Raw genomic sequence first — 24,370 nt, forward strand, 5'->3', positions numbered from 1 at the left:
AGGATGGGAAAGGATGTTGGATGGGCTGATTTTGGTGGGGTGAGACTCACGTCTCAGGAAACCTTAAGTCTCCATCACAGCCGAAAGGTTGCAGCTTGTGCTGGAACCATGTGGGAGGGTGCAGAGGGCGATGGTTGTGGTTGGATCCATCAGGCCAAGCAGCTCAAGACTGCAAGATGTCAAGGACCTCAAACTCCCCAGATGAACCTCCCCAGACCTTGTGATCATCATCAGAGGCCCCTCGTCATGTGCCTCCTCCACGAGAAGTCTGGAGGGTGGCAAAAGAAGAAGGGGTCTTTTCTGTGGTGGCTCCCATTAGTGCAACGCTCTCCCCAGGGAGGTTTGCCTGGTGCCTTCATTATATACCTTTAGATGCCAGGCAAAAAGGTTCCTTTTCAACCAGGCCATTGGCAGATTAACATCCTACGCCCTTTCAACTGTGTCTGTGAAAGGGAGAGGGGTTATTGGTTTGGTTTGTTCATGTTTTTCTTATTTATTTTGTGCTTCTTATCTTGTATTTTTATGTTGTGAACTGCCCTGAGATCTACGGGTGAAGGGCAGTATGCAAATTTTTAAAATGGAAAAATAAATAGTACAATATTCTTGGTTTCTTCACTTGACTCAGGACCACAGTGCAGGCCATGAAATATCTGGTTGGCCGTTTTGGAGGCATCACAGACGGAGAAATGTTCCACTTAGAAAGCTGCTGGGACATGCTGGCACGTAAAGAAACCTTTTTCGAAGGCATCCGTCTTCTTGCAAGGTAAGAAGGTGAAAAGGACTGGCAGGTGAGGCAAGAAGAGCAGCCCCCCCCCCCAGGCCTGCTTTCTGGGAAATGGGGATAAACTTTTGACTTATTTCAGAAAATGTATGTGCTGTTGGTTCTAATAAAACAATCTTCAAAGCGGCTGAAAAGAAAAGATAAGAAAATATCGATTAGAAAAACTAACAACAATAATTTGAGACTTTTGAAAAATTAAAATAACAATAGACTAAAACCAGATTGGTCCCAGCTCCTGCCAACCTAGCAGTTCGAAAGCACGTCAAAATGCAAGTAGATAAATAGGAACCGCTCCAGCGGGAAGGTAAACGGCGTTTCGATGTGCTGCTCTGGTTTGCCAGAAGCGGCTTTGTCATGCTGGCCACATGACCTGGAAGCTATACGCCGGCTCCCTCGGCCAATAATGCGAGATGAGCGCGCAACCCCAGAGTCGGTCACGACTGGACCTAATGGTCAGGGGTCCCTTTACCTTTACCTAAAACCAGATTAACATTTGCACCAGCTTTCTAAACATCTGGAGGCAGTGCAAGACAGGAGTGCCTGGCGTGCTCTGGTCTATGGGGTCACGAAGAGTCAGACACGACTAAACGACTAAACAATAACAACAACAAGCCATGCACTCTCAAGCATCCCTTCCTTGAAGGAGAGCTAGATATTGGGATACGACTTGGGTGAAATTGGAGAGGAGCAGAGGGTAGTGACTGGAGCAACCCAATCAGGTGGGCGGGGTGCAAGTAATGTTGTTGTTGTTGTTGTTGTTTGTTGTTGTTGTTGTGCCAGCTTCAGGCTTGTGCATCCTTTGTCTCTTATTTTGATGTTACAGGACTTTGGCGGCATCTTCAAAAAAAACCTATAAAAGAATATTCAAAGAGGCCGGAAAATATGTACATCGCCGCAACCGAAAAGAGACAGCCATTGGAATGGCATTTTATTTTGCTGTGAGTGTCGGAAACGGGGAAAGAGGCGCTCCTGCTCATGGGCGTACCCAGCATGGGGCGGGGGGGGGGGGGCAGGGGCCGAGCGAGGAAGGCAGGTATCCCGCCGGCCCAGAAGGGAAAGGGAATCCTCAGAGGGAGCCGCTTGAGCTCTTGTAAATGCGCGACGGGTTGGGGGGGGGTTGCCGGTGAGTTTCGCGGAGAGAAGGCAGGCGCCTTTCCCTCAATGCTGCGCTTCGTCGTCGCAAGCACAAACCAGCTCTGCTCGGCTGGCCTGGCGCTCCTTGCACCCGGAGCAGGGCGCCAGCTCCCCTTCCACCCATGGAGAGGGGCCAGTTTCCGGGAGAAGCGCCCCTTTGTCCAATTGGTGGGCGAGCGCACAGCCAGCAGCCCTTGAGCGAGCGAGCGAGCTCCAGAGAGGCGGCCATACATATAGTGTATGGACTATATTTTTTATAGAAGAATTATGAATACATAATAAAAAATGCACTTTTTATGCTCCAACAGGGGATGTGCGAATCCGAATCAGATTCGGATGCTTCTGTGCCCTAGCGCCTCATCTGGTCTGAGGGCAGAATCTCCAGGGCCAGGAACTCAATCATCTTTTCTGAAGACTATCTCAGCAGGGAAATCCTGCATATCTGGTGTTGGTTCTCGCCGTTCCTCATCTCCTCACGAGAAAACCCTGTCTCAGAAACCTTCAGCCCCGAGGTGGCCTGCGCTTGTGGAGGCGAGGCAGAGTGGAGCAGAGGGGCAGCCGCTTCACCTTCCCCAGTTTGGCTGGCCATGGAGCTTAGCTTGGGAGGCAGAGGAGGAGGAGGAAGGGCAGCAGCTGGAGGGGAGGCAGAGGAGGAGACAGCAGCCCCAGCAGTCGTCATCCAAGAGGGCTGGTTCCGCGAGACGTGCAGCCTCTGGGCTGGGCAGGCCCTCTCTCTGCAAGTCCAGGAGGTCCTGCATCACCAGCGGTCGCCCTTCCAGGAGATCCTGGTCTTCAGGAGCAAAACATACGGGAACGTCTTGGTCCTTGATGGAGTCACCCAGTGCCCAGAGAGGGACGAGTTTTTGTACCAGGAAATGATCGCTAACCTTCCCTTGTGCAGTCCCCCAAACCCACAGAAGGTGCTCATCATTGGGGGCAGCAATGGAGGAGTCTTGCGGGAAGTGGTCCAGCACCCTTCCGTGGAGTCCATGGTACAGTGCGAAATCGACGAGGATGTGATCCAAGCATCTAAGAAGTACCTCCCAGGGATGGCCGTGGGATATTCTAGCCCAAAACTTACCTTGCATGTTGGGGACGGCTTCGAATTCATGATGCAGAACCAGAAGGCTTTGGATGTGATAATCACAGACCCTTCCGACCCCATGGGTCCTGCAGAAAGCCTCTTCAAAGAAGACAGCTCTGCGGGACGACGGCATTCTCTGCTGCCAAGGCGAATGCCAGTGGCTGCACCTGGACCTCCTAAAGGAGATGTGGCAGTTCTGCAAGTCGCTGTTCCCCGTGGCCGAGTACGCCTACTGCACCACCCCGACCTACCCCAGTGGACAGATCGGCTTCATGCTCTGCAGCAAGAATTGAAACCCTAATTTCAGGGACCCTGTCCAACAGTTGTCCCAGAAGGAAGTGGAAGCAAGGAATCTGAAGTATAACTCAGGTGTCCACCGGGCAGCCTTTGTCCTGCCTGAATTTGCACGAAAGGCTCTGAGAACCCCGACGCAGATCCACCTCTGGCCTCGGATGGCCCGGCGGGACGGAAAACCCCAGAAGCCTCATCCACCTAGCGGATCGCCTCTGGCAGGCGGGCGGGCGGCCTGACATGGTCCTCGCTTGCCTTGCGGCCTCTAGCCTGCCAGCTAAACATTCATTCCAATTAGGTATTTTAAAAAAGGAAAGGACTCTGGGTTTGCACCCAGCCGCAGGACCCCTCTTCCAAACAACCCCCCACCCCCACCTACCTAGCTCAGGCTTTGCTATTGGGCCATTGCTTGAACTCGTCTCTCCAGCCTGTGGAGCATGAATGTAGAGCCTGAAAACCCCACCCTGAAAATGCCCTATTTATAACTGACCATTTATTTCCCTTGAAAGTGGTTGCCATCTAGTTGGGAAAGACCAGGCACAATGGTTTGATGCTCTGCCTTTGGAGGGGGCATGGGGATTGGCATTGGGTGGGGTGGGAGCTGGCATAGTTGGATATCTTTTCCCTTGCCTTGCTCCCCCTTGCCCCCCAGCTCCACGGAATGCCCACAACTCTTTCCTCCTTGCCTGATCAGGTGGTTTGGGTCACATGCCCCCTGCCTGCCTGCCTGCCTGCCTCGATTCCTGAGCCCATCAGCGGGATCTCTTGGCGGCGTTTTAATTGGGTGAGCTACAGACAAAGACCAGAGTTGTCTGTAGAGAACCGTTAACCTCTTTGTATAGTAAACGGAATCAAATTAAAAAAGAAAAGAAAAGAAAGAAACTTTCAGCCCCAGTGAAAACAAAGCTTGATACTCCTCAATGGGAGAAATGTAAGTCAGATTCATATACAACAGAAAATCGAGCCCCTTCCCCTCACGTTGTACAATAAAACCTTTTTTTTATCTCTCCCAAAAATATTAATACAATAACTTAACTAAGTCTTAATATACAATAATAACTCAACTAATCCTCATCTACAACCTCTTTATACTTCCAAATCTTTTATTAAACACTGCTAATCTTACCATTATTTCCTAAATAAACTTTAAATTTCTTCCAATCTTCTTCCACCGACTCTTTCCTCTGGTCACGGAGTCTCCCAGTCAGCTCGGACAGTTCCATAAATTCTATCAGCTTCAACTGCCAGTTGTCCACCATAGGTAAATCTTCAGTTTTCCAATTTCTTGCTAATACTATTCTAGCTGCTGTTGTGGCATACAGAAAAAACGTAATATCTTTCTTAAGTAGTTCCTCTCTAATTATTCCAAGTAAAAAAAGCTTCTGCTTTCTTAACAAATGTGTTTTTCAACACTTTCTTCATCTATATATATATATAAATGGTGAAGGTGCGTGTGTGTTATTCCCCACTTTTCTCCCACAAGCACTTATCCGTTCGCCCTGAAATTTGGCCACAACCTCAGGGTCACATGAGGGCAGGTAAGCATGCACTTACACTGACCAGCTGACACACCTAACACAGGTAAAAACATGGATTTGTGGTCAAAAAAATTGCGCCCCCAGTGGACATTCAACTAACAACGGACAAACATACTCCCACAATCCCTCACGCCCCGGAGACCACTCCTCCAACAGAGAACAAACCACCCGAGACCACGGCGCTCCTGACGGAACCATGCTCAGTTCGGACATTCCACACCCGAGACCAGACCGTTCCCCAGGGACCCGCGGTCACACAGGAGATTACGTACAGTGGTGCCTCGCTAGACGAAATTAATTCGTTCCAGGACTCAATTCGTCCTATGAAAATTTCGTCTAGCGAGGCACCATTTCCCATAGGAATGCATTAAAAGTCAATTAATGCGTTCCTATGGGCTCCGGGGGCCTGGCGGCGGCACGGTACTTGCTCTCTTGGCTCACGGAAGGCAGGCAGGGGCTTGCTCTCTTGCCTGCCTGCCTTCCCTGAGCCAAAAGAGGTGTGTGCCAGGTGGCGTGGGGGGGGGGGGAGAAGCAGAGGTTCTTCCCCCCACCGCCTCGCCCAACAGAGCCGGCATTTGACGGGGCTTCCAAACCCCCATCAGATGCAGGCTCTGTTGGGGGGGGGGAATGAAGGAAGAGAAAGCAGCCCTTTCTCTTCCTTCCTTCCTCTCCCCCTGCCGCCGACAGCAAGGACAGATCCCGGGGTTCGGACAAGTGCTGCAAGAGCTTCTCCGAACCCCGGGATCTGTGCAGGCTCAGCAGCAGGCGGAGAAGAACAATTTCGTTCCTCTCCCCCTGCTGCCCTGTTGTCTGATCTGCTCTGTGTCAGGCGGGGTGAGGGGAAAGCAGAGTCCGCTTCCCCCCCCACCCCACCTGACAGAGCCGGCATAGGACGGGGGTTCGGAAGCCCCATCCTATGCCGGTTCTGTCGGGCGAAGAAGCGCCCGACAGAGCTGGCATAGGACAGGGCGAGCGCAGCGGACGGGGCTAACAAGAGAAAGCGTGCTGCACTCGCCCTCAAGCTGGCCCGGGATCGGCTGATTTAGCGCCGCCGCCGAGGCGAGCGGGAGAAAGCGGGGACTTCTCGCTGGCTACCTTCCCCAAGCCAAGGGGAAGGCAGCCGGCAAAAAGCCCCTGCAGCGCCGCACTCCAGGGGACGGAGCCGAATTGCGGTGCTGTGGGAACTTGTCGCCGTCTGCCTCCCCCTTGGCTCGGAGAAGGCAAACGGCGAAAAGCTCCCGCATCGCTGCACTTCGGCTCCGGGGGACAAGGCGGCATGGGAGAAAGGCACAGGATAGTTCCTTCGCCTCCCCCCCCCCTGCCCGACAAAGGCGACATCTGATGGGGGTTCGGAAGCCCCGTCAAATGCAGGCTCTGTCGGGCGGGGTGGTGGTGGGGGAAAGCGGAGGAACGGATCTGTTCCTCCGCTTCTCCCCCCCTTCTTCCGTGCTAGTTACCCTTTGTGTTCCGCTGCTCAGTGGAACACAAAGGGGAACCAGCTGCAGCTCGGTAAGAAGGCAGAGGAAGATCAGCTGACAGGCGCTGACAGTTCATCTTCCTTTGCCTTCTTCCCACGCTACAGCTGGTTTCCCTTTCGCTAGATGAATGCCCTGATTTTCTGATCGGAGGTTTTTATGGCCACGCTTCGCAAGACGAAGCGGTGGCCATAGAAAACCTCATCGTATAGCGGGGCAACCTCCGATCAGAAAATCCTTTCGTTAAGCGAAATTTTCGTCTAGCAGGGCATTCGTCTAGCGAGGCACCACTGTACCAGCGACCCCCTCCCACCCCGAACAAGCCCACTCCACACACCCACGGATCGCACCCCCGCCGATCCTGCCGCCTCTCCGAGCAAACCCACTCCCCACCCCACCTCACCCCACTCAGGGTAATACGGTAATACGGAGGTGGTGAGGGGTTTGAAGGTGGGAGTTTGTTGGGGGAGGGGTATCTTACCTGGACACTTCTGTGGGATGTAAGTCTGGGATGTGGTCTGTCTCCCTGGGCAGTCTGGGTGGAGGGGTGGGTTGGATCTGTGACCCAGGCTGTTTTCATAGGCGGACTAGTTCCAGGGGTGGGGTGGATATTAGATGTGGTCTGTCTCCCAGGTTAGTCTGCTCCTTCTTGGTGGCGGAATCATTGTAGCAGGCGAGGCCTGGGATGGGGAGGGATGGGGAACGGCCACATACCAGCGACCTCCTCCCACCCCGAACAACCCCACTCCACACACACACACACACACACACACCACAGATTGCACCCCCACCGATCCCACCGTCTCCCGCAACCCCCTCTGGCCCTGATCAAGGCCACTCCACACACACACACACACACCACGGATCGCGCCCCCGCCAATTCGGCTGCCTCCCACCCCTGGACCCAGACAGCCTACGAAAACAGCCTGGGTCACAGATCTACCCCACCCCTCCACCCAGACTGCCCAGGGAGACAGACCACATCCCAGACTTACGTTCCACAGAAGTGTCCAGGTAAGATACCCCCCCCCAACAAACTCCCACCTTCAAACCCCTCACCACCTCTGTATTACTGTATTACCCTGAGTGGGGTGAGGTGGGGTGTGGAGTGGGTTTGCTCGGTGAGGGAGGGGGTCACAGGAGATGGTGGGATCGGCGGGGGTGCGATCCGTGGGGTGGGGGTGTGTGTGGAGTGGCCTTGGTCGGGGTGGGAGGGGGTCGCTGGTACATGATCTCCTGTGCGACCGCGGGTCCCTGGGATCTCTGAACCTGGTCTGGGATATCTTACCCTGAGTGGGGTGAGGTGGGGTGTGGGATCTCCGAACTGGGCATGGTTCCCTCAGGAGCGCCGTGGTCTTGGGCGATTTGTTCTCTGTTGGAGGACTGGTCTCCGGGGCGTACTCAAAGTACAGACTTCGACAACTTCACTGTGTAGGTTTTCTTGCACAACGTGAGGGGAAGGGGCTCGGTTTTCTGTTTCAGTCACAGGTTTCCCATCTTTTGAAATAATTTTTTGTTGGGGAGAAGTGGACCTTCCCCTCAGTGGTTCATTTAGGGGTGCTTTATTTTTGCGAAGGGTATGTGGGTCAAGTGTATATGAATCTGACGGCTGGAATACGGAGGACACACCAGAGGAAAATATCATGGGGAAATTGACCAATGAGATTGCACAATGGTTAAGTAGGGAAGCAGAGGAGGTAGTACATACAATTCAAAGTGCTTCAGGATCAAAACAAAAGCTACTAAAGCTATAGAAAAAATCCCAGGTGATTGTTTGATCATATTTAAAGATAGAGAGATGAGGAATCTGATTCTGAAGAAAAACAGAGAAAAAAGACTCTGTATTGATGGAAAATTGATAATCATATTTAAGGACACCCCACTTCGTCTCCTGAAAAAACAACAGACTTACAAGACTCTGACAAAAATACTGAGAAAAAATGAGATTGAATTCAAATGGGAATTCCCGGAAAGGGTCTCATTCTACTACAAATAAAAGACGTTTCAATTTAAAAATGTGGACAAGACAAAGAAGTTTATGAGGAGATATAAAGAGCTAGGCAAGGAAGAAGACACAGCAGCAGCACTTCAGCCTGCTCTGTGCTCCAACCTCCGCTATCCTCCAACCTCCGCTGCCCTCCTGCCTCCGCCACCATCCAGCCTGCCTTCCTCGGCTTCACCTGGCCCTGACTGCTGCCTGGAACTGCATTGCCTATCTCGGCTTCATCTGGCCTTGACTGCCGACTTTGACCTGGATTGTGTTCCTCGGCTTCATCTGGCCCTGACCGCCGACTTTGACCTGGATTGCCTACCTCGGCTTCATCTGGCCCTGACCGCCGACTTTGACCTGCATTGCGTTCCTCGGCTTCTTCTGGCCTTGACTGCCGACTTTGACCTGGATTGCGTTCCTCGGCTTCATCTGGCCTTGACTGCCGACTTTGACCTGGATTGCGTACCTCGGCTTCATCTGGCCCTGACTGCTGGCTTGACCTGGATTGCGTACCTCGGCTTCACCTGGCCTTGACTGCTGACTTTGACCTGGATTGCGTACCTCGGCTTCATCTGGCCCTGACTGCTGGCTTGACCTGGATTGCATACCTCGGCTTCATCTGCCCCTAACTGCCTACTTTGACCTGGATTGCCTACCTCGGCTTCACCTGGCCATGACTGCTGCCTTTGACCTGGATTGCCTACCTCGGCTTCATCTGGCCCTGACTGCTGACTTTAACCTGGATTGCCTACCTCGGCTTCACCTGGCCCTGACTGCTGACTTTGACCTGGATTGCCTACCTCGGCTTCATCTGGCCCTGACTGCCTACTTTGACCTGGATTGCCTACCTCGGCTTCACCTGGCCATCACTGCTTCCTTTGACCTGGATTGCGTACCTCGGCTTCATCTGGCCCTGACTGCTGGCTTGACCTGGATTGCGTACCTCGGCTTCATCTGGCCCTGACTGCCTACTTTGACCTGGATTGCCTACCTCGGCTTCACCTGGCCATGACTGCTGCCTTTGACCTGGATTGCGTACCTCGGCTTCACCTGGCCATGACTGCTGCCTTTGACCCGGATTGCCTACCTCGGCTTCATCTGGCCCTGACTGCCGACTTTGACCTGGATTGCGTTCCTCGGCTTCATCTGGCCTTGACCGCCGACTTTGACCTGCATTGCCTACCTCGGCTTCATCTGGCCCTGACCGCCGACTTTGACCTGCATTGCCTACCTCGGCTTCTTCTGGCCTTGACTGCCGACTTTGACCTGGATTGTGTTCCTCGGCTTCATCTGGCCCTGACCGCCGACTTTGACCTGGATTGCCTACCTCGGCTTCATCTGGCCCTGACCGCCGACTTTGACCTGCATTGCGTTCCTCGGCTTCATCTGGCCTTGACTGCCGACTTTGACCTGGATTGCCTACCTCGGCTTCATCTGGCCCTGACCGCCGACTTTGACCTGCATTGCCTACCTCGGCTTCATCTGGCCCTGACTGCTGGCTTTGACCTGGATTGCCTACCTCGGCTTCATCTGGCCCTGACTGCCTACTTTGACCTGCATTGCCTACCTCGGCTTCATCTGGCCCTGACTGCTGACTTTGACCTGGATTGCGTACCTCGGCTTCATCTGGCCCTGACTGCCTACTTTGACCTGGATTGCCTACCTCGGCTTCACCTGGCCATGACTGCTGCCTTTGACCTGGATTGCGTACCTCGGCTTCATCTGGCCCTGACTGCCGACTTTGACCTGGATTGCGTACCTCGGCTTCATCTGGCCCTGACTGCCGACTTTGACCTGGATTGCCTACCTCGGCTTTGTCTGGCCCTGACTGCTGACTTTGACCTGGATTGCCTACCTCGGTTTCCCATGGCCCTGACTGCTGACTTTGACCTGGATTGCCTACCTCGGCTTCACCTGGCCCTGACTGCTGGCTTGACCTGGATTGCCTACCTCGGCTTCATCTGGCCCTGACTGCCGATTTTGTCCTGCATTGCCTATCTCGGCTTCATCTGGCCCTGACTGCCGACTTTGACCTGCATTGCCTACCTCGGCTTCATCTGGCCCTGACTGCTGGCTTGACCTGGATTGCCTACCTCGGCTTCACCTGGCCATGACTGCTGCCTTTGACCTGGATTGCGTACCTCGGCTTCATCTGGCCCTGACTGCTGGCTTGACCTGGATTGCGTACCTCGGCTTCATCTGGCCCTGACTGCCAATTTTGACCTGGATTGCCTACCTCGGCTTCACCTGGCCATGACTGCTGCCTTTGACCTGGATTGCGTACCTCGGCTTCATCTGGCCCTGACTGCTGGCTTGACCTGGATTGCCTACCTCGGCTTCACCTGGCCATGACTGCTGCCTTTGACCTGGATTGCCTACCTCGGCTTCACCTGGCCCTGACTGCTGACTTGACCTGGATTGCCTACCTCGGCTTCACCTGGCCCTGAGTGCTGGCTTGACCTGGATTGCCTACCTCGGCTTCACCTGGCCCTGACTGCTGACTTTGACCTGGATTGCCTACCTCGGCTTCATCTGGCCCTGACTGCCTACTTTGACCTGGATTGCGTACCTCGGCTTCATCTGGCCCTGACTGCCGACTTTGACCTGGATTGCCTACCTCGGCATCGTCTGGCCCTGACTGCTGACTTTGACCTGGATTGCCTACCTCGGCATCGTCTGGCCCTGACTGCTGACTTTGACCTGGATTGCCTACCTCGGCTTCACCTGGCCCTGACTGCTGACTTTGACCTGGATTGCCTACCTCGGCTTCACCTGGCCCTGACTGCTGACTTTGACCTGGATTGCCTACCTCGGCTTCACCTGGCCCTGACTGCTGACTTTGACCTGGATTGCCTACCTCGGCTTCACCTGGCCCTGACTGCTGACTTTGACCTGGATTGCCTACCTCGGATTCATCTGGCCCTGACTGCTGACTTTGACCTGGATTGCCTACCTCGGATTCATCTGGCCTTGACTGCCGACTTTGACCTGGATTGCGTTCCTCGGCTTCATCTGGCCCTGACCGCCGACTTTGACCAGCATTGCCTACCTCGGCTTCATCTGGCCCTGACCGCCGACTTTGACCTGCATTGCCTACCTCGGCTTCATCTGGCCCTGACTGCCGACTTTGACCTGGGTTGCGTTCCTCGGCTTCATCTGGCCTTGACCGCCGACTTTGACCTGCATTGCCTACCTCGGCTTCATCTGGCCCTGACTGCCGACTTTGACCTGCATTGCCTATCTCGGCTTCATCTGGCCCTGACTGCCGACTTTGACCTGGATTGCCTACCTCGGCTTCACCTGGCCATGACTGCTGCCTTTGACCTGGATTGCCTACCTCGGCTTCATCTGGCCCTGACTGCCGACTTTGACCTGGGTTGCGTTCCTCGGCTTCATCTGGCCTTGACTGCCGACTTTGACCTGGGTTGCGTTCCTCGGCTTCATCTGGCCTTGACTGCCGACTTTGACCTGCATTGCCTACCTCGGCTTCATCTGGCCCTGACTGCCGACTTTGACCTGGGTTGCGTTCCTCGGCTTCATCTGGCCTTGACTGCCGACTTTGACCTGCATTGCCTACCTCGGCTTCATCTGGCCCTGACTGCCGACTTTGACCTGCATTGCCTATCTCGGCTTCATCTGGCCCTGACTGCCGACTTTGACCTGGATTGCGTTCCTCGGCTTCATCTGGCACTGACTGCTGACTTTGTCCTGCATTGCCTACCTCGGCTTCATCTGGCCCTGACTGCTGGCTTGACCTGGATTGCCTACCTCGGCTTCATCTGGCCCTGACTGCTGGCTTGACCTGGATTGCCTACCTCGGCTTCATCTGGCCCTGACTGCCGACTTTGACCTGGATTGCCTACCTCGGCTTCATCTGGCCCTGACTGCCGACTTGACCTGGATTGCCTACCTCGGCTTCATCTGGCCCTGACTGCCGACTTTGACCTGCATTGCCTATCTCGGCTTCATCTGGCCCTGACTGCCGACTTTGACCTGCATTGCCTACCTCGGCTTCATCTGGCCCTGACTGCTGGCTTGACCTGCATTGCCTACCTCGGCTTCACCTGGCCCTGACTGCTGACTTTGACCTGGATTGCGTACCTCGGCTTCATCTGGCCCTGACTGCCAATTTTGACCTGGATTGCCTACCTCGGCTTCACCTGGCCATGACTGCTGCCTTTGACCTGGATTGCGTACCTCGGCTTCATCTGGCCCTGACTGCTGACTTTGACCTGGATTGCCTACCTCGGCTTCACCTGGCCCTGACTGCCTACTTTGACCTGGATTGCCTACCTCGGCTTCACCTGGCCATGACTGCTGCCTTTGACCTGGATTGCGTACCTCGGCTTCATCTGGCCCTGACTGCCGACTTTGACCTGGATTGCGTACCTCGGCTTCATCTGGCCCTGACTGCCGACTTTGACCTGGATTGCCTACCTCGGCTTTGTCTGGCCCTGACTGCTGACTTTGACCTGGATTGCCTACCTCGGCTTCATCTGGCCCTGACCACCGACTTTGACCTGCATTGCCTACCTCGGCTTCATCTGGCCTTGACCGCCGACTTTGACCTGCATTGCCTACCTCGGCTTCATCTGGCCCTGACTGCTGACTTTGACCTGGATTGCCTACCTCGGATTCATCTGGCCCTGACTGCTGACTTTGACCTGGATTGCCTACCTCGGCTTCATCTGGCCCTGACTGCTGGCTTGACCTAGATTGCCTACCTCGGCTTCATCTGGCCCTGACTGCCTACTTTGACCTGGATTGCCTACCTCGGCTTCACCTGGCCATGACTGCTGACTTTGACCTGGATTGCCTACCTCGGATTCATCTGGCCCTGACTGCCTACTTTGACCTGGATTGCCTACCTCGGCTTCATCTGGCCCTGACCGCCGAATTTGACCTGAATTGCCTACCTCGGCTTCATCTGGCCTTGACCGCCGACTTTGACCTGCATTGCCTACCTCAGCTTCATCTGGCCCTGACTGCTGGCTTGACCTAGATTGCCTACCTCGGCTTCATCTGGCCCTGACTGCCGACTTTGACCTGCATTGCCTATCTCGGCTTCATCTGGCCCTGACCGCCGACTTTGACCTGCATTGCCTACCTCGGCTTCATCTGACCCAGACTGCCGACTTTGACCTGCATTGCCTATCTCGGCTTCATCTGGCCCTGACTGCCGACTTTGACCTGCATTGCCTACCTCGGCTTCATCTGGCCCTGACTGCTGGCTTGACCTGGATTGTGTTTCTCGGCTTCATCTGGCCCTGACTGCTGCCTTTGACCTGGATTGCGTACCTCGGCTTCATCTGGCCCTGACTGCTGACTTTGACCTGGATTGCGTACCTCGGCTTCATCTGGCCCTGACTGCCAATTTTGACCTGGATTGCCTACTTCGGCTTCACCTGGCCATGACTGCTGCCTTTGACCTGGATTGCGTACCTCGGCTTCATCTGGCCCTGACTGCTGACTTTGACCTGGATTGCCTACCTCGGCTTCACCTGGCCCTGACTGCCTACTTTGACCTGGATTGCCTACCTCGGCTTCACCTGGCCATGACTGCTGCCTTTGACCTGGATTGCGTACCTCGGCTTCATCTGGCCCTGACTGCCGACTTTGACCTGGATTGCGTACCTCGGCTTCATCTGGCCCTGACTGCCGACTTTGACCTGGATTGCCTACCTCGGCTTTGTCTGGCCCTGACTGCTGACTTTGACCTGGATTGCCTACCTCGGCTTCATCTGGCCCTGACCACCGACTTTGACCTGCATTGCCTACCTCGGCTTCATCTGGCCTTGACCGCCGACTTTGACCTGCATTGCCTACCTCGGCTTCATCTGGCCCTGACTGCTGACTTTGACCTGGATTGCCTACCTCGGATTCATCTGGCCCTGACTGCTGACTTTGACCTGGATTGCCTACCTCGGCTTCATCTGGCCCTGACTGCTGGCTTGACCTAGATTGCCTACCTCGGCTTCATCTGGCCCTGACTGCCTACTTTGACCTGGATTGCCTACCTCGGCTTCACCTGGCCATGACTGCTGACTTTGACCTGGATTGCCTACCTCGGATTCATCTGGCCCTGACTGCTGGCTTGACCTAGATTGCCTACCTCGGATTCATCTGGCCCTGACTGCCTACTTTGACCTGGATTGCCTACCTCGGCTTCATCTGGCCCTGACCGCCGAATTTGACCTGAATTGCCTACCTCGGCTTCATCTGGCCTTGACCGCCGACTTTGACCTGCATTGCCTACCTCAGCTTCATCTGGCCCTGACTGCTGGCTTGACCTAGATTGCCTACCTCGGCTTCATCTGGCCCTGACTGCCGACTTTGACCTGCATTGCCTATCTCGGCTTCATCTGGCCCTGACCGCCGACTTTGACCTGCATTGCCTACCTCGGCTTCATCTGACCCAGACTGCCGACTTTGACCTGCATTGCCTATCTCGGCTTCATCTGGCCCTGACTGCCGACTTTGACCTGCATTGCCTACCTCGGCTTCATCTGGCCCTGACTGCTGGCTTGACCTGGATTGCGTACCTCGGCTTCATCTGGCCCTGACTGCTGGCTTGACCTGGATTGCGTACCTCGGCTTCATCTGGCCCTGACTGCCTACTTTGACCTGGATTGCCTACCTCGGCTTCACCTGGCCATGACTGCTGCCTTTGACCTGGATTGCGTACCTCGGCTTCATCTGGCCCTGACTGCTGACTTTGACCTGGATTGCCTACGTCGGCTTCACCTGGCCCTGAGTGCTGGCTTGACCTGGATTGCCTACCTCGGCTTCATCTGGCCCTGACTGCCTACTTTGACCTGGATTGCCTACCTCGGCTTCACCTGGCCATGACTGCTGCCTTTGACCTGGATTGCGTACCTCGGCTTCATCTGGCCCTGACTGCTGACTTTGACCTGGATTGCCTACCTCGGCTTCACCTGGCCCTGACTGCTGACTTTGACCTGGATTGCCTACCTCGGCTTCATCTGGCCCTGACTGCCTACTTTGACCTGGATTGCCTACCTCGGCTTCACCTGGCCATGACTGCTGCCTTTGACCTGGATTGCGTACCTCGGCTTCATCTGGCCCTGACTGCTGGCTTGACCTGGATTGCGTACCTCGGCTTCATCTGGCCCTGACTGCCTACTTTGACCTGGATTGCGTACCTCGGCTTCATCTGGCCCTGACTGCTGGCTTGGCCTGGATTGCGTACCTCGGCTTCATCTGGCCCTGACTGCCAATTTTGACCTGGATTGCCTACCTCGGCTTCACCTGGCCATGACTGCTGCCTTTGACCTGGATTGCGTACCTCGGCTTCATCTGGCCCTGACTGCTGACTTTGACCTGGATTGCCTACCTCGGCTTCATCTGGCCCTGACCTCCGACTTTGACCTGAATTGCCTACCTCGGCTTCATCTGGCCTTGACCGCCGACTTTGACCTGCATTGCCTACCTCGGCTTCATCTGGCCCTGACTGCTGGCTTGACCTAGATTGCCTACCTCGGCTTCATCTGGCCCTGACTGCCGACTTTGACCTGCATTGCCTATCTCGGCTTCATCTGGCCCTGACCGCCGACTTTGACCTGCATTGCCTACCTCGGCTTCATCTGGCCTTGACCGCCGACGTTGAACTGCATTGCCTACCTCGGCTTCATCTGGCCCAGACTGCCGACTTTGACCTGCATTGCCTATCTCGGCTTCATCTGGCCCTGACTGCCGACTTTGACCTGCATTGCCTACCTCGGCTTCATCTGGCCCTGACTGCTGGCTTGACCTGGATTGTGTTTCTCGGCTTCATCTGGCCCTGATTGCTGACTTCGACCTGGATTGCGTACCTCGGCTTCATCTGGCCCTGACTGCTGGCTTTGACCTGGATTGCGTACCTCGGCTTCATCTGGCCCTGACTGCCTACTTTGACCTGGATTGCCTACCTCGGCTTCGTCTGGCCCTGACTGCTGGCTTTGACCTGGATTGCGTACCTCGGCTTCATCTGGCCCTGACTGCCAATTTTGACCTGGATTGCCTACCTCGGCTTCACCTGGCCATGACTGCTGCCTTTGACCTGGATTGCGTACCTCGGCTTCATCTGGCCCTGACTGCTGACTTTGACCTGGATTGCCTACCTCGGCTTAACCTGGCCCTGACTGCTGACTTTGACCTGGATTGCCTACCTCGGCTTCACCTGGCCATGACTGCTGCCTTTGACCTGGATTGCGTACCTCGGCTTCATCTGGCCCTGACTGCTGGCTTGACCTGGATTGCGTACCTCGGCTTCATCTGGCCCTGACTGCCTACTTTGACCTGGATTGCCTATCTCGGCTTCATCTGGCCCTGACTGCCGACTTTGACCTGCATTGCCTACCTCGGCTTCATCTGGCCCTGACTGCTGGCTTGACCTGGATTGTGTTTCTCGGCTTCATCTGGCCCTGATTGCTGACTTTGACCTGGATTGCCTACCTCGGCTTCATCTGGCCCTGACTGCTGACTTTGACCTGCATTGCGTACCTCGGCTTCATCTGGCCCTGACTGCCTACTTTGACCTGGATTGCCTACCTCGGCTTCACCTGGCCATGACTGCTGCCTTTGACCTGGATTGCGTACCTCGGCTTCACCTGGCCCTGACTGCTGACTTGACCTGGATTGCCTACCTCGGCTTCACCTGGCCCTGAGTGCTGGCTTGACCTGGATTGCCTACCTCGGCTTCACCTGGCCCTGACTGCTGGCTTGACCTGGATTGCCTACCTCGGCTTCATCTGGCCCTGACTGCTGACTTTGACCTGGGTTGCGTACCTCGGCTTCATCTGACCCTGACTGCTGACTTTGACCTGGATTGCGTACCTCGGCTTCACCTGGCCCTGAGTGCTGGCTTGACCTGGATTGCGTACCTCGGCTTCATCTGGCCCTGACTGCCTACTTTGACCTGGATTGCGTACCTCGGCTTCATCTGGCCCTGACTGCCTACTTTGACCTGGATTGCCTACCTTGGCTTCACCTGGCCATGACTGCTGCCTTTGACCTGGATTGCGTACCTCGGCTTAATCTGGCCCTGACTGCTGACTTTGACCTGGATTGCCTACCTCGGCTTCATCTGGCCCTGACTGCCGACTTTGACCTGGATTGCCTACCTCGGCTTCATCTGGCCATGACTGCTGCCTTTGACCTGGATTGCGTACCTCGGCTTCGTCTGGCCCTGACTGCTGACTTTGACCTGGATTGCCTACCTCGGCTTCATCTGGCCCTGACTGCTGGCTTGACCTAGATTGCCTACCTCGGCTTCATCTGGCCCTGACTGCTGGCTTGACCTAGATTGCCTACCTCGGATTCATCTGGCCCTGACTGCTGACTTTGACCTGGATTGCATTTCTCGGCTTCATCCGGCCCTTAATGCTGACTTTGACCTGGATTGCGTACCTCGGCTTCATCTGGCCCTGACCACCGACTTTGACCTGCATTGCCTACCTCGGCTTCATCTGGCCCTGACCACCGACTTTGACCTGCATTGCCTACCTCGGCTTCATCTGGCCCTGACCACCGACTTTGACCTGCATTGCCTACCTCGGCTTCACCTGGCCATGACTGCTGCCTTTGACCTGGATTGCCTACCTCGGCTTCACCTGGCCCTGACTGCTGACTTGACCTGGATTGCGTACCTCGGCTTCATCTGGCCCTGACTGCCGACTTTGACCTGGATTGCGTACCTCGGCTTCATCTGGCCCTGACTGCCGACTTTGACCTGGATTGCCTACCTCGGCTTTGTCTGGCCCTGACTGCTGACTTTGACCTGGATTGCCTACCTCGGCTTCATCTGGCCCTGACCACCGACTTTGACCTGCATTGCCTACCTCGGCTTCATCTGGCCTTGACCGCCGACTTTGACCTGCATTGCCTACCTCGGCTTCATCTGGCCCTGACTGCTGACTTTGACCTGGATTGCCTACCTCGGATTCATCTGGCCCTGACTGCTGACTTTGACCTGGATTGCCTACCTCGGCTTCATCTGGCCCTGACTGCTGGCTTGACCTAGATTGCCTACCTCGGCTTCATCTGGCCCTGACTGCCTACTTTGACCTGGATTGCCTACCTCGGCTTCACCTGGCCATGACTGCTGACTTTGACCTGGATTGCCTACCTCGGATTCATCTGGCCCTGACTGCTGGCTTGACCTAGATTGCCTACCTCGGATTCATCTGGCCCTGACTGCCTACTTTGACCTGGATTGCCTACCTCGGCTTCATCTGGCCCTGACCGCCGAATTTGACCTGAATTGCCTACCTCGGCTTCATCTGGCCTTGACCGCCGACTTTGACCTGCATTGCCTACCTCAGCTTCATCTGGCCCTGACTGCTGGCTTGACCTAGATTGCCTACCTCGGCTTCATCTGGCCCTGACTGCCGACTTTGACCTGCATTGCCTATCTCGGCTTCATCTGGCCCTGACCGCCGACTTTGACCTGCATTGCCTACCTCGGCTTCATCTGACCCAGACTGCCGACTTTGACCTGCATTGCCTATCTCGGCTTCATCTGGCCCTGACTGCCGACTTTGACCTGCATTGCCTACCTCGGCTTCATCTGGCCCTGACTGCTGGCTTGACCTGGATTGCGTACCTCGGCTTCATCTGGCCCTGACTGCTGGCTTGACCTGGATTGCGTACCTCGGCTTCATCTGGCCCTGACTGCCTACTTTGACCTGGATTGCCTACCTCGGCTTCACCTGGCCATGACTGCTGCCTTTGACCTGGATTGCGTACCTCGGCTTCATCTGGCCCTGACTGCTGACTTTGACCTGGATTGCCTACGTCGGCTTCACCTGGCCCTGAGTGCTGGCTTGACCTGGATTGCCTACCTCGGCTTCATCTGGCCCTGACTGCCTACTTTGACCTGGATTGCCTACCTCGGCTTCACCTGGCCATGACTGCTGCCTTTGACCTGGATTGCGTACCTCGGCTTCATCTGGCCCTGACTGCTGACTTTGACCTGGATTGCCTACCTCGGCTTCACCTGGCCCTGACTGCTGACTTTGACCTGGATTGCCTACCTCGGCTTCATCTGGCCCTGACTGCCTACTTTGACCTGGATTGCCTACCTCGGCTTCACCTGGCCATGACTGCTGCCTTTGACCTGGATTGCGTACCTCGGCTTCATCTGGCCCTGACTGCTGGCTTGACCTGGATTGCGTACCTCGGCTTCATCTGGCCCTGACTGCCTACTTTGACCTGGATTGCGTACCTCGGCTTCATCTGGCCCTGACTGCTGGCTTGGCCTGGATTGCGTACCTCGGCTTCATCTGGCCCTGACTGCCAATTTTGACCTGGATTGCCTACCTCGGCTTCACCTGGCCATGACTGCTGCCTTTGACCTGGATTGCGTACCTCGGCTTCATCTGGCCCTGACTGCTGACTTTGACCTGGATTGCCTACCTCGGCTTCATCTGGCCCTGACCTCCGACTTTGACCTGAATTGCCTACCTCGGCTTCATCTGGCCTTGACCGCCGACTTTGACCTGCATTGCCTACCTCGGCTTCATCTGGCCCTGACTGCTGGCTTGACCTAGATTGCCTACCTCGGCTTCATCTGGCCCTGACTGCCGACTTTGACCTGCATTGCCTATCTCGGCTTCATCTGGCCCTGACCGCCGACTTTGACCTGCATTGCCTACCTCGGCTTCATCTGGCCTTGACCGCCGACGTTGAACTGCATTGCCTACCTCGGCTTCATCTGGCCCAGACTGCCGACTTTGACCTGCATTGCCTATCTCGGCTTCATCTGGCCCTGACTGCCGACTTTGACCTGCATTGCCTACCTCGGCTTCATCTGGCCCTGACTGCTGGCTTGACCTGGATTGTGTTTCTCGGCTTCATCTGGCCCTGATTGCTGACTTCGACCTGGATTGCGTACCTCGGCTTCATCTGGCCCTGACTGCTGGCTTTGACCTGGATTGCGTACCTCGGCTTCATCTGGCCCTGACTGCCTACTTTGACCTGGATTGCCTACCTCGGCTTCGTCTGGCCCTGACTGCTGGCTTTGACCTGGATTGCGTACCTCGGCTTCATCTGGCCCTGACTGCCAATTTTGACCTGGATTGCCTACCTCGGCTTCACCTGGCCATGACTGCTGCCTTTGACCTGGATTGCGTACCTCGGCTTCATCTGGCCCTGACTGCTGACTTTGACCTGGATTGCCTACCTCGGCTTAACCTGGCCCTGACTGCTGACTTTGACCTGGATTGCCTACCTCGGCTTCACCTGGCCATGACTGCTGCCTTTGACCTGGATTGCGTACCTCGGCTTCATCTGGCCCTGACTGCTGGCTTGACCTGGATTGCGTACCTCGGCTTCATCTGGCCCTGACTGCCTACTTTGACCTGGATTGCGTACCTCGGCTTCATCTGGCCCTGACTGCCTACTTTGACCTGGATTGCGTACCTCGGCTTCACCTGGCCCTGAGTGCTGACTTTGACCTGGATTGCCTACCTCGGCTTCACCTGGCCCTGACTGCTGACTTTGACCTGTATTGCCTATCTCGGCTTCATCTGGCCCTGACTGCCGACTTTGACCTGCATTGCCTACCTCGGCTTCATCTGGCCCTGACTGCTGGCTTGACCTGGATTGTGTTTCTCGGCTTCATCTGGCCCTGATTGCTGACTTTGACCTGGATTGCCTACCTCGGCTTCATCTGGCCCTGACTGCTGACTTTGACCTGCATTGCGTACCTCGGCTTCATCTGGCCCTGACTGCCTACTTTGACCTGGATTGCCTACCTCGGCTTCACCTGGCCATGACTGCTGCCTTTGACCTGGATTGCGTACCTCGGCTTCACCTGGCCCTGACTGCTGACTTGACCTGGATTGCCTACCTCGGCTTCACCTGGCCCTGAGTGCTGGCTTGACCTGGATTGCCTACCTCGGCTTCACCTGGCCCTGACTGCTGGCTTGACCTGGATTGCCTACCTCGGCTTCATCTGGCCCTGACTGCTGACTTTGACCTGGGTTGCGTACCTCGGCTTCATCTGACCCTGACTGCTGACTTTGACCTGGATTGCGTACCTCGGCTTCACCTGGCCCTGAGTGCTGGCTTGACCTGGATTGCGTACCTCGGCTTCATCTGGCCCTGACTGCCTACTTTGACCTGGATTGCGTACCTCGGCTTCATCTGGCCCTGACTGCCTACTTTGACCTGGATTGCCTACCTTGGCTTCACCTGGCCATGACTGCTGCCTTTGACCTGGATTGCGTACCTCGGCTTAATCTGGCCCTGACTGCTGACTTTGACCTGGATTGCCTACCTCGGCTTCATCTGGCCCTGACTGCCGACTTTGACCTGGATTGCCTACCTCGGCTTCATCTGGCCATGACTGCTGCCTTTGACCTGGATTGCGTACCTCGGCTTCGTCTGGCCCTGACTGCTGACTTTGACCTGGATTGCCTACCTCGGCTTCATCTGGCCCTGACTGCTGGCTTGACCTAGATTGCCTACCTCGGCTTCATCTGGCCCTGACTGCTGGCTTGACCTAGATTGCCTACCTCGGATTCATCTGGCCCTGACTGCTGACTTTGACCTGGATTGCATTTCTCGGCTTCATCCGGCCCTTAATGCTGACTTTGACCTGGATTGCGTACCTCGGCTTCACCTGGCCATGACTGCTGACTTTGACCTGGATTGTCTACCTCAGCTGCGTCTGGCCCTAACTGCTGCTCTTCAGCGCACTGACTTGTCTGCGTCCTAAGACTCTGACACAAATACTGAGAAAAAACAAGATTGAATTCAAATGGGAATTCCCGGAAAGAGTCTCATTCTACTATTTCTCATAAAGAAATTTATGAGAAGATACAAAGAGCTAGGCAAGGAAGAAGACCCAGCAGCAGCCACCCCAAACCTAGAAGAAGATAATAAAGATAATAAGGAGGAAGAAGAAGATGTTTAAAGACTTTTTCTCTTTTCTTTTAACAAAAATTCAAGGAAACCAAGATGGCATTAAAATTGTGGACATTAAAACATTAATGGTTTAAACAATAAAAATAAAAGAAATAAAATTGGGCATGTTTTGTTGAAAAAGAATTTGGACATTATCTGTTTACAAGAGACTCATGTAGCTAGAAAACATAGAAGAATTTTGGTTAATAAAACACTAGGGAATGAATTTATATGTTAGATAGGAGTAAGAAGAGGGGGGTGGTTTTGTATATAAAACAAAAATTTGAAGCATGGGAAATCCAGAGGAGGGCAACCGAAATAGTCAAAGGCCTGGAAACGATGCCTTATGTGAGGAAGAGCTTAGGGAGCTGGGTATGTTTAGCCTGGAGAAGAGAAGGTTAAGGGGTAATATGATAGCCATGTTCAAATATATTAAAGGATGTCATATAGAGGAGGGAGAAAGATTGTTTTCTGCTGCTCCAGAGAAGTGGACACGCAGCAATGGATTCAAACTACAAGAAAGAAGATTCCACCTAAACATTAGGAAGAACTTCCTGGCAGTAAGAGCTGTTCGGCAGTGGAATTTGCTACCAAGGAGTGTGGTGGAGTCTCCTTCTTTGGAGGTCTTTAAGCAGAGGCTTGACAGGCATATGTCAAGAATGCTTTGATGGTGTTTCCTGCTTGGCAGGGGGTTGGACTGGATGGCCCTTGCGGTCTCTTCCAACTCTATGATTCTATGAAATCTTCAAGGAAAGGAAGGTAAGGTGATTGCAGTACAAGTCACGTGGCTTGTTAATTGTCGGAATTTATGTACCAAACGGCTGTAAGACTGAATTTTACAAACCTTTAGAAGAGAAATTGTTTGACTATGTTGATCAAAAAATATATATAATGGGGGACATGAATGGGGTAGTCTTGTTAGAAATGGACAGATTAAGGGGAAAAATGAAATCAAAAGAAGGAAATTTACCCAAAACTTTCTTCTCCTTAGTAGAAAGTTGTAATCTGGTAGATGTTTGGAGATGAAGACACCCATTAGAAAAACAATTTGCAGTACTCACTTTTCAGAGCCAAATCAATCAGCAGCAAGAACAGACTATGTTTGGACATCCAGCGAACTAGTACATCAGGGAAGAGCCAGAATGCGCTGCTTCGTCAGTAGCAGGGGAGGGTTCTGAGGGCCAGCTAGTATGTAATAAAGTCTGTCAATATCATGCTGAGTGTACTGGAGCGTTACTGTGAAGAGGGAACATCACACCTTGACAGCATTCCGGAAGTCTCTCTTCCTCTTCGCAACGGCAGAGCAGAGGTGAGCCATGCAGCAGCCCAAGACGAAGAAGGACATGCAAAGACTTCTGGGGTTTAGCAATTATTACTGTAAATTTGTGCCCAGTTACTCACAAATAATTGCACCTATCACAGATTGCTTGCGAGGCAAGAAACCTTTCATTTGGACCTTAGAGGCGCAAGCAACTTTTTAAAGGCTGAAGGTTTTTGCCTCAAAGGAGTATCTGATACATGTGGAACCACAAAGGGCCAGAACCACAAAAGATAGAAACTGTGGAATTGTGCATCTTTTTTGCAAAGGGGGAAAGCTCCATTTTTTAGGATCAGCTCAAAGTTGCTTAGTTTCCTTGCAAAGGGGGGGGGATCCTGTTTTTATGGGGTTCAACTCACAGTTCTGCAGCTTCTCTAGGAAAGGGACCCATTTCTACAGTTTCCAAACAGATAATCTAATCAGCCAGTCACATGTCTCCCTCTGCAGACAACAATTGAGGCCTAGGCAAGGGGCCGGGAAGGGAGCTAGCTCTCTTATCTCCCTCCCCGATCTCTTGCAATCAGCTGCTGAGTGGGTTCCTTTCAATGCGCTCATTCCCTCTTGTTAGCCTTTAGCTCTTTCTTTTTTCTTTTTTAAAAAAGCACGATCTGCCTTTAGCCCCTGGGCAATTCAGCTCCAGGGACCATGCATTTGCTCCATAAGACGCAGACATTTCTTCTTACTTCTTAGGAGGGAAAAGGTGCGTCTTATGGAACAAAAAATACGGTAAATCAGAGGCAGGTCAGGTGGGAATAATTCTTTGCCAGGTTCAGCTTTAAGATAGAGTATGCAGGTGACTTTGGCAGGGAGAGCACATGGAATAATCCTGACCAAGCTTATGAGGAGGCGTG

General features: G+C 54.2%; 1 pseudogene; it reads left to right on the top strand.

Annotated features, from left to right (window-relative positions):
* Positions 1-2,502: 2,502 nt before the first annotated feature.
* On the top strand, positions 2,503-3,529 carry LOC132592117 (spermidine synthase-like; annotated as a pseudogene).
* The last annotated feature ends 20,841 nt before the right edge of the window (positions 3,530-24,370 follow it).

The sequence above is a fragment of the Zootoca vivipara genome, chromosome 5, assembly GCF_963506605.1.
Source record: "Zootoca vivipara chromosome 5, rZooViv1.1, whole genome shotgun sequence".
Taxonomy (NCBI): Eukaryota; Metazoa; Chordata; class Lepidosauria; order Squamata; family Lacertidae; genus Zootoca; species Zootoca vivipara.